Genomic DNA, 10,170 nt, shown 5'->3' on the forward strand with positions numbered 1-10,170 from the left:
TCCATCTCATTAGAGACATTAGAGAGATTTCTAATTTCTGGTTATTATAAATAAAGCAACAATGAACAAGGTTGAGCAAGTGTGTCTGTGTTACAGGTCATTTCTAACTGCTCACTTTTAATATATGCCACACAAAAACAACAGCAGCCTATCCTAAGTAGAAATCATATTCATTTTATTCCTCAAAGTCCTTCCTTGTTATCTTCCTGGAACATTCCCTTCCCTTTCTCCTCAGTGTATCCTAACATTTGCTGTGTGCATACTGTATATTATGCATGTCAGTGTGTGATTATCTGACAAATTCAGAAATTTTATTTGTTATGTTCTTGTAGTAAAGGGGGCGGCGGGCTGTGTTCACAGTGCCCCACTAGCTTAACCCCCGAAATAACCACATGGAAAATTATTAATTAAACACTGCCTGGACCATTATCTCTAGCCACTTATTGGCTAACTCTCACATATTAGTTTAACCCATCTTCATTAATGTGTATTGCCACTTGACTGTGGCTTACCAGCATGAGTCCAAGCAGCGTCAGTCTTGGAGAGGAGAGTCATGGCGTCTGCCACAGCCCTTCTTCCTCCCAGCATTCTGTCCTGTCTACTCCGCCCACCTAAGGGCTGCCCTATCAAAAGGCCAAGGCAGTCTCTTTATTCAACCAATGAAAGCAACACACAAACAGAAGAACCTCCTATACCATGTTCTAAATCTTATCCTGCAAAGACTTGGTCCTCAGCTGATCACATTAGGGGGATGTGACATAAACTCAGAGGAAAGATGCAGATGGAGGAAACAGGGTTTGGAAGCCTATGTTTGAAAGGAATATCAAGACTTTTCCCAGCTCTACTTTCTAACCACCATGAGATAATCAACTTTCTTTGACTATACACTTTCTATCATGATGTTTGGCCTCCTGTGGAGTCAACCAACCATGGATGAAAGTTTTTAGAAGCAGTAAGCCAAAGTAAATGCTTCTCCCTTTAAGGTGCTTATTGCCAGTATTTTGTGACAGCACCGGGAGACTGTCTAGCATACTATTTCATTCCATTTTTAGATTGGGAGGACATTCAAGATAATCTTCTGGAATAACTATGTGAAGCAGCTATAAATTGCTGCTCTTCTAACTCAGAGTGCCATAAAATAATGCAATAGGCTTGGTAGTCTAAGTCCAGACATTTTATTTGCTCACAGTCTAGAATGTAGTTCAAGATCAAGTTTCCATGGCTATTTTCTGGCTGCCTGTCTCACAGACAGCTGCACTTCACCATATTCCTTTAGCAAGCTTCCCTGTAGACCTCTTCCAGCATCAAGTCAACCTTCATCCCATCCAATAGGTGGTGTGTTGGCTGATAGTTTTAATGAATATTTACACTCTGGGATGTTTACACTCTTTTTTATTTTTCAAAGGCGTAGTAATGCCATCACTATTATTGGTAGCTGGATGTTCTGCAGCTTCTTGAAGCTGCACCTTAGTTGTATAAGTTACAATGATGTATGCTCTGTCTTCTAGAGAGTATTTTCAGGCAGCCCCTTTCCTCCTGATGAGTCTTGCTTTCTTTGCTTATAGCACAAACTGACTTCTAAACTCTCAGTCTTGTGCACAGATCTATCCCTTTGCCCTCTGCTGTGGTTTGAAAGAAAATAGCCCCCAAAGGCCCATAGGATGTGGCACTATTGGGAAGTGTGACCTTGTTAGAGTAGGTGTGTGGTCTTATTGGAAGAAGTGTGTCACTGTGGAAGCAGGATTTGAGATCTCATAAATGCTCAAGATACCACCCACTGTCAGAATCCACTTTCTATTGACTTCTGATCAAGATGTAGCCAGCACTATGTCCACCATGCTCACTGCCATGATGATAATGGACTTAACCTCTGAAAATGTAAGGCATCGTCACAATTAAATGTTTTCATTTATAGGAGTTACAGTGTTTATGGTGTCTCTTCACAGCAATAGAAACCCTAAGATACCCTCACTGTCAATTGTAAGTCAGTGGCCCTCTTTAAGGATTTATAGAATAACTTTTACAACAAATAGTCCCTTCCTCTGTTGCTTCTCAAACTGGTGCAGGCAACACTCTAGAAATTGCCATATGTTCCAGGAGCTTAATGCAAACATGAGTAAGTGTGTGTGTGTGTGTGTGTGTGTGTGTATCATAGTACCACTGGCCTCACTTGATTATACATAACCTACAGCATACTAGAATGTTAAATCAAATGTGACTATAGCAGAAAAAAAGGCAAAAAATAAAAGAAAGAAAGTTCATAGAAATGTCATGAATAAAATGGCTTATCTAGGTACATTTCTCTCTACACTTTTCTGGAGATCTATGTCACAGTACATCCTAAGTGACCCCCAAGGAAAAGGAGAGAGGCTATTTGCCTTATGAATGATTCATACAACAAGGATTTTTTTTCTAGTTGAAGGATCATTAGCACTGGAAGATTAAGGATTTCCATTACTGTCTTCTAAAAGCAAACAGATGAGATAATATACAGGAAGTATGTGCACACGTCTTTATAGAGACCTAACATAACCTCAAAGGCTTCTAGTATTCATTAGGAGATTGGTTAAAGGGGTGATCAGTGTTTCATAAAATTAGTCCTAACGATATGGTTCCTAAAGTCTACTGAGTTAGCTCCCCCAACTTAGTACTGTTTTTGTTTTTGTTTTGTTTTTTGTATTATGTTTCTATCTAGATTGAAGGATAATTTCTCAATTACTTCCATCCTGATGGTTTTGTGGTCCCTCGAGGAGATGTGTTTTCATAATGAACCTCTGACACCTTCTGAACATTTCTTTGTTTCATCACTTCAATGTGTTATGGCAAATTCCTAGCAGAATTAGCCCTCTGATAGCACCCATGTAAAACACAGCTCACAGCTGACTCCCTCCTTCGCTTTCTTCGACCAGATAGCTACATTCGTTTAGGAAATTCATTGTGGGATTCTTCCTTTGTTCTTGAAAAGCACACTGATTGCGATTTGTCCTTTGTCATTCTGACTTAGATGGTTTGCCATGGCAATTTCGTACAAGAGTCTACGAGATCAAAGGAGCCTTGTCTGTTTTCAAGGCAGCAAAACCCTTATGGTTCCTACTTAGAGGCTACCCTCCAGCCTCTTGATGATGCACTTTGCCTTCTGAGTTGCCATTACGAGTGTTCTGTCTTCCAGAAAGTGATTTTAATGATTTTTCCCTTTCTGCCTAATGAGTCTTGGTTTCCGTGATTTGTCTCCAAGATGGACAATTATCTTTGCAGGGATTTCAACATCTTTTGAACTAGTCCTCTATCTATGTTGGATCATGATTAACTTGCGTTGTTCTTGTTATTCACAAGAACTGTGGAAATGTTCATACAAGTGCTTATTAAAGTTCTTCTGTTAAGGTCTTTGTAGATGTGTTGTCTCAAACTATGTTTATAAACAATCAAGCAACCCAAAGCTCGTCCCTGGGCACTTACCTAGACGATGTCATGGTTCTGTACATACAGAGCAATGAAGAATAGAAGAAGGGCCTTTGTCATTCAAAATTATGTCAGGGAAAAAAAAAAACCTGATGTGGTTCAGGACTTTCTGATGCTAACCAAATAGCTTTATAAAACTGCAGAACAGAGTTGAAAAACATGGCTGTGAGTCAGGGCTAGTGCTTCCTTATAAAGTTATAAAGGAAAAAGGAGAAAAACAAGAAGGAAGCTCTCATTTGTAATAAACCTAGATGATTGGTGGGATCAGGAATCTTCTTTTTAAAAAAATCACAACTAACGCAGCAAGCAAATGTCAAATACCTAAAAAGATTTGTCTCCATCGATTGTCAAAAGAAGTATTAATTTACATAATCATATAGTGGACAGCATTTGTAAACCTCCAGGGATAAATCCAAGTCCTTTTTAATGCATTTACTGTAACTACACAAATCATTCTAAACTGCAAATTTCTTTCAGCGAATTGTGCAAAAGATCCTTCCACGACCCTGAGACTGGTTTTAAAAAGCAAAAGCTAAAAATCTTTTAGTCCATATAGAGAAAACTAAGTAATCACTTTAAAGCTATGTACTGACTGCCAGACCTATTATCTATGGCATATGTTAAATGTTAATAAAATGTGTGTTTCTCAATTTTGTTTTTATCACTATTTTTGAAAGACCTGGGAAACTGATAATGTGCCAGTCATGTATGGCCTGTTTAGTGCCATTTTAATAATTCAGATCCAGATAAGTAATCTTGCAAATTAGCAATCTAAGAACCAAAAGAAAAAAGAAGGGACAGAGTTTGAAATAGTTCAGAGAAGACCTGTGGTGGTCTTAATCAGTATGGCCCCATGAACTCATGTGTTTGGATGATGCTTGGGCCCAAACAAACAAAACTACTTCATATTCACCAGCTGATTAAATTTTAAAGGAAGAGCATCTGTTAGGGTTATAGCAAAACAACTTTTTTTAATTCCCAAAATCCATATACCTCACTGGAGAGGATATAGGAAAGCTTGGTGATGTAGAAGATGTCCATGCAGTTCAGCACACCAGCAACTGCTCTTCTGCGCATTAGAGTACACAGAAGATGAGCAATCAAGGCAGGCATCCCAAGACACCTTCATCTCAGCGGACATGCAGCCAAAGGAAGTTCAACAAAGCTCTGAATGCAGAGGCTATCTTTTGATGTAACCAGCTTTGAAAATAAAGAACCACTCATTTTTAAAAAAAAATGTTAAAAAGGATTCTATGCATCAAAAGCTAGGAAGTCTGTCGGGCTTCTGGTACTCAAGACATTAGCTGAAAAAGAAACACATTTATATACGGATAGAAAAGCAAGAAGCATAAGTTATTTTAAAATGCATGCGACTGGAATTTTTATTTGAATTTGATGGATAAATTCTGAGATACACTGAGCATGACTTTTGAAACAAGGGGAATACTTAATTTTTATTATCTCCTATGTTCCAAAAATTACATACGCACACACACACATCACAAACAAATTTACTTTGAAATGCTCCATTTTGTGGATTTATCCTCATTTCATTAAGGGGTATAAAAAATTAAAAGTTTTCAAAACAAAAAACAAACAAAAAAACAAAAACAAAGCAAAATACCAAGGGCCAAATTGATTCACCACAAAACACAGAATTTCACCAGACCTTCAAGGAAGAATTAATATCAACACTCTTACAAGTATTCCACAAAATAGAATCTGAAGAAACATTTCCTAATTCTTTTTACAAAGCCACTATTAACCTGTTACCAAAACCACACCAGGACCAAACAACAAAAATAGAAAAATACAGACCATAACTATTATAAACATAAATGTAAAAATTCTCAATAAAATGCATGCAAACCTAATCTAAGAACACACCAAAAAGCTTATTCACCATGATCAAATTGACTTCATCCCAGAGATGCAAGGATGGTTCCCCATATGGAAATCAATAAACATAATCTGCCACAGAAGTGGAATGAAAGGCAAATAATGTCACATGATTACCTATCTCATTAGGTATAGAAAAGGGCTTTAACAAAAACCAGCAGCTCTTCGTGAGAAAAGTGCTGAGGACACTGGGGTGCAGTGGACACACCTCAGAATAATAAAGGCAATTTGCAGCAATCCCAGCATCAACCTAAATGAAGAAAGACTCAAAACCAGGAATGAGATAAGGATGTCCAATCCCCATAGGCATTCAATATTGTACTTGAAGGTTTAGCTAGAGCACATTACAACTGAAGGAGATCAAGGAAATACAGATAGGGAAGGAAGAAGTCAATGTGTTTTTACTTGCAGATAATATGATTTTATACATATATATATATAAATAATTATAAATCATCAGAAAGCTTCTACAGCTGATATACATCTTCAGAAAAGCAGCAAGATGCAAAATTAATACCCCCAAATCAGTAGCCTTCCTATATATAAATGACTAAAAAGCTAAGAAAGAAATCAGATAAACAATATCCTTAACGGTAGCCTCAAGACAAATATCTTGGGATAACTCTAATCAAGTAAGAGACTTTTACATTAAAAAAAAGCACATTTAAAGACAAGTTGAAGAAGACATCAGAAGATGGAAGGACTTCTTGGCTCTTGGATTTGTAAGATTAATACTGTGAAAATTATTATCCCACCAAAAGCAATCTACAGAGTTAATGTAATCCCCATCTAAATTCCACCACAATTCTTCACTACAATTGAAAATAATAATCTTCAACTTCACATGGAAACACAAAATCACTAAAATAGTCATGAATAAGCAAAGAATGGCTGGAGCTATCACCCTGAATTTTAAATTGTACTATCTAGAGAGCTATAGTAACACAAACAGTATAGTATTTGCATAAAAGCATACACTGTTGATCAATAGAATAAAATTAAAGACCCAGATATAAACCCATACACCTATAGACAACTGATTTTTGACAAGGAAGTCAAAAATAGACACTAGAGAAAAGACAACATCTTCAACAAATGGTGCTGGTCAAACTAGATGAATACACATAGAATAATAAAAATAGATGCAAATTTATAACCCTACACAAAACTCAATTCCATATGGATCAAGGACCTCAACATAAGATTAGATACTCTGAATTTGACAGAAGAGAAAGTGAGAAATAAGTTTGAACTCATTGATACTGGAAAAGACTGTCTGAATAGGATATCAGTAGTGTTAGCACTATGACCAACAATTAATAAATGGGACCTAGTGAAGCTGAAAAGATTCTGTGTAGCAAAGGATAGCATAATTTGGGCAAAAGTGACAGCCTATAGAATTGGGAAAGGTCTTTACCAGCTATACATCTGATGAGGTGTTGGCGTATAGAATAAATAAAGAACTAAAACAAAACAAGCAAAACCCTAAAATCAAGAAAAAAACTTAATTTTAAAAATATGATGCCCTTTGTCCATATCTGACACTGTCTGTAGCACAGCTAAACTGTACCACACACATATTCACCTTAGGATGGCAAATCCAAATCTACAACGGTCTCTAGAAATAAGGACCGTAAGACCTCAGGGGAAAGTCCTTCAGGTCCCATTCAAGTGCCAGCTGCTTTGTTGACTGTGTTGATCATAGAGAAGTGTACTAATCTTCACCTGCCTGTGGTTGTCAGACTGCAAATCCTGGCCCGTCTCAACATCTTCACTCGATCCACAGGCAGCAGTAAGTCCTGAACCCTAAGAGATACTCAAAGCACTGTTAACTGTTAAGAAGGAGGTGATTAAGTGGACACTGCAGCCTGGGCTGCTGTGAACGCCCTGCACTGCTGCTGTTTCTCATGGTGTGGATGAGTAAACTTGCCATTGTTCAACACTGTCTGACAGGTCTCACTTCAGATTATGTGGAGGTGTAGGGGCTCTCTGATCACCCTTTATGATGCTCAGCATCTGGGCTTTAGCTGAGCTGGACTCCTGCGTCCTCACAGGAAGGATGCACAGAGTGCACATCAGCACACTGAGTGTGACTCAAGGAGCTGGTAATCTCTTACAAAAGTCTATAATGCTAACAATTCCTGTGGTTTTTATCTAAATCTCAATCATTCGACTTTACCAACAAAGACTTGGGACCCAGATGCTGGGGTAAAAGCCTGCTATCTCAAAAAGGCAGAGAAAACAAACATCCAGCTGACCTTCCTCCTGTGCTCTCACCCCCCGCCCCCCCCCCCCCACACACAAAAACCTCTCTCTTAAGACATCTCAAACATCTGGGAGCCACTCTAGGTTCAAGTCTCTTGCCAACTCTAAGGTGGCTCCCTTAACTAAGAATTGTGCTTCCGTGCTCCCCTATCCAACCTTCCTTTATCCCAATCCTCCTTTTTCCCCAAGTTCCCCCCATTCTCCCCTTCTCCCTTTTCTCTCCCCAAGATCTCAATTTTCTCCCCGGCCATTTTGTCTACTTCCCATAGCCAAGAGGACAACTATATGTTTTTCCTTTGGTTCACCTTCTTACTTAGCTTCTTTGGGATCACCAATTGTAGACTCCGTGACCCTTGTTTATGGCTAGAAACCAATTATGAGTGAGTACATTCCATATTCATCTTTTTGGGTCTGGGTTACCTCACTCAGGATAGTGTTTTCTATTTCCATCCATTTGCATGCAAAATTCGCGAAGTCATTGTTTTTTACCGCAGCGTAGTACTCTAATGTGTAGATACAAGGTCCCCAGTTAGTTCCTTGGGCAGCTGAGGATAGGGAACCTGAAATGACCCTATCCTATAGCAATACTGACGAATATCTTGCATATCATCATAGAACCTTCATCTGGTGATGGATGGAGATAAAGACAGAGACCCACACTGGAGCACTGGACTGAGCTCCCAAGGTCCCAATGAGGAGCAAGAAGGAGGGAGAACATGAGCAAAGAAGTCGGGACCACGAGGGGTGCACCCACCCACTGAGACAGTGGAGCTGATCTATTGGGAGCTCACCAAGGCCAGCTGGACTGTGACTGAAAAAGCATGGGATAAAACTGGACTCTCTGAGCATGGCGAACAATGAGGGCTGATGAGAAGCCAAGGACAATGGCATGGGGTTTTGAACCTACATAATGTGCTGGCTTTGTGGGAGCCTAGCCAGTTTGGATGTTCACCTTCCTAGAAATGGGCGGAGAGGGGAGGACCTAGGACTTACCACAGGGCAGGGAACCCTGACTGCTCTTTGGACTGGAGAGGGAGAGGGAGAGGAATGGGGGGAGGGGGAGAAGGGTGGGAGGAGGGGGAGAAAGGTGGGAGGAGGGGGAGGGAAATGGGAGGCTGGGAGGAGGTGGAAACTTGTTTTTTTTTCTTCTCCTTTTCTCAATAAAAAAAATGGAAAAAAAACAAAATAAATAAATAAATAAATATATAGAGAAAAAAAAAGACATCTCAAACAAAACTCAAACTGAATGTCCCTCCCTCCTACTTCCTCTGTGTCTCTCTATCCATACTCCTGACTCCCTCTTACTTTCTGTGGTTTTTTCCTGTCAACGGATTGCTTGCACCACCCCTTAACCTATGGTTGACTTCATTTAATCCTGCTGACAATATTAAAGCAGAAAGCTCTTGTCTTTAAAGGTGTGTGCTCGGGTTGAGCCACACTACAACTAGAAAGAGGTTCTTCCAGTAAATAATGCAATCTCAGGGTTCACAGTGTAATCAAATATCCTGCAATATATTTCAGCACTAAATAGCTTTGGAAGTGAGACTCTGAGATAAGAGACCTTCTGTTTTAACAGGTCACTGACTATTATGGTAGTCACAAGTGCCAGAAAGTTGTGCGCATTTCTGCATCAGCTTTCTAATTTCTTGGGACTTTTATAAATGCCAGCATATCTTGGCATCTTCATAAAGGCATAATAGCACCTAATTATTTCTCTGTGTAAATTTGGTGATCTCAGTCCCATAGCCATCAATGAGTGCATTTCTTTGGGTCTTAGCCATAGATAGTTTTGTGAGATCATAAATCATCCTGGATGTATGCACAGGAAGGACTTCCTGGGCTTGAGGCTCCTGGTGTCAACGGCCCTTGGTACCATCCCGTCACTACCCTAGTCATAATAGAATATTAGTAATTAGCTATTAATTTTTTCCCAGTGTTCAAAAGGGAAGTACTAAATTCCCACCCCAAGATATTTTCTCCTCCCTTGGAAAAATCTGGGAGAAAATGTGAAAATATGTTTCAAATAACCTTTCCTGTTACATTAAAACTTTCTTTGGAGAATAAATTAGTTAGCTTTTTCTGAAAGTTTCAGAAAGTAAACATTTTAGCTTTTTCCATCTTCTTTTCATTTTGTATTTTACATTCTTTTAAAACTATAAAATCCAACCTCAGTTCACAGGGCATACAAAATAAACGCTCACATCATCTTTGTGTCTTGTACCACGATTTACTTGGTCTGCAGTAACACAGACAAAAGAATGCGTGTCACTTCTCGGCTGAAAGAAACGTTATCAGTAGGGATCAGATTCACTTATTGAAGGTGTGAAGGTGCATGCAATCAAAGGCAGCAAAAATGATTCAGTAAACTAACAAGCTAGCTAAATATTTGTCATAATAGATTCATCAAATGTGTCTCCTATCTCACATGGGTTTACTTTCCGTCTACAAACGTCTCTTGATATGACTTATAGCTGTCATTTACCACCTATAACTGAGATGAATCCTCTCAATTGTCTACTTAGCTATCTAGCTTTTAAATGTTTAAAG

The sequence above is a fragment of the Microtus oregoni genome, unplaced genomic scaffold (genome assembly GCF_018167655.1).
Source record: "Microtus oregoni isolate MIOR12 unplaced genomic scaffold, Mior012 000037F_ref0000500, whole genome shotgun sequence".
Taxonomy (NCBI): Eukaryota; Metazoa; Chordata; class Mammalia; order Rodentia; family Cricetidae; genus Microtus; species Microtus oregoni.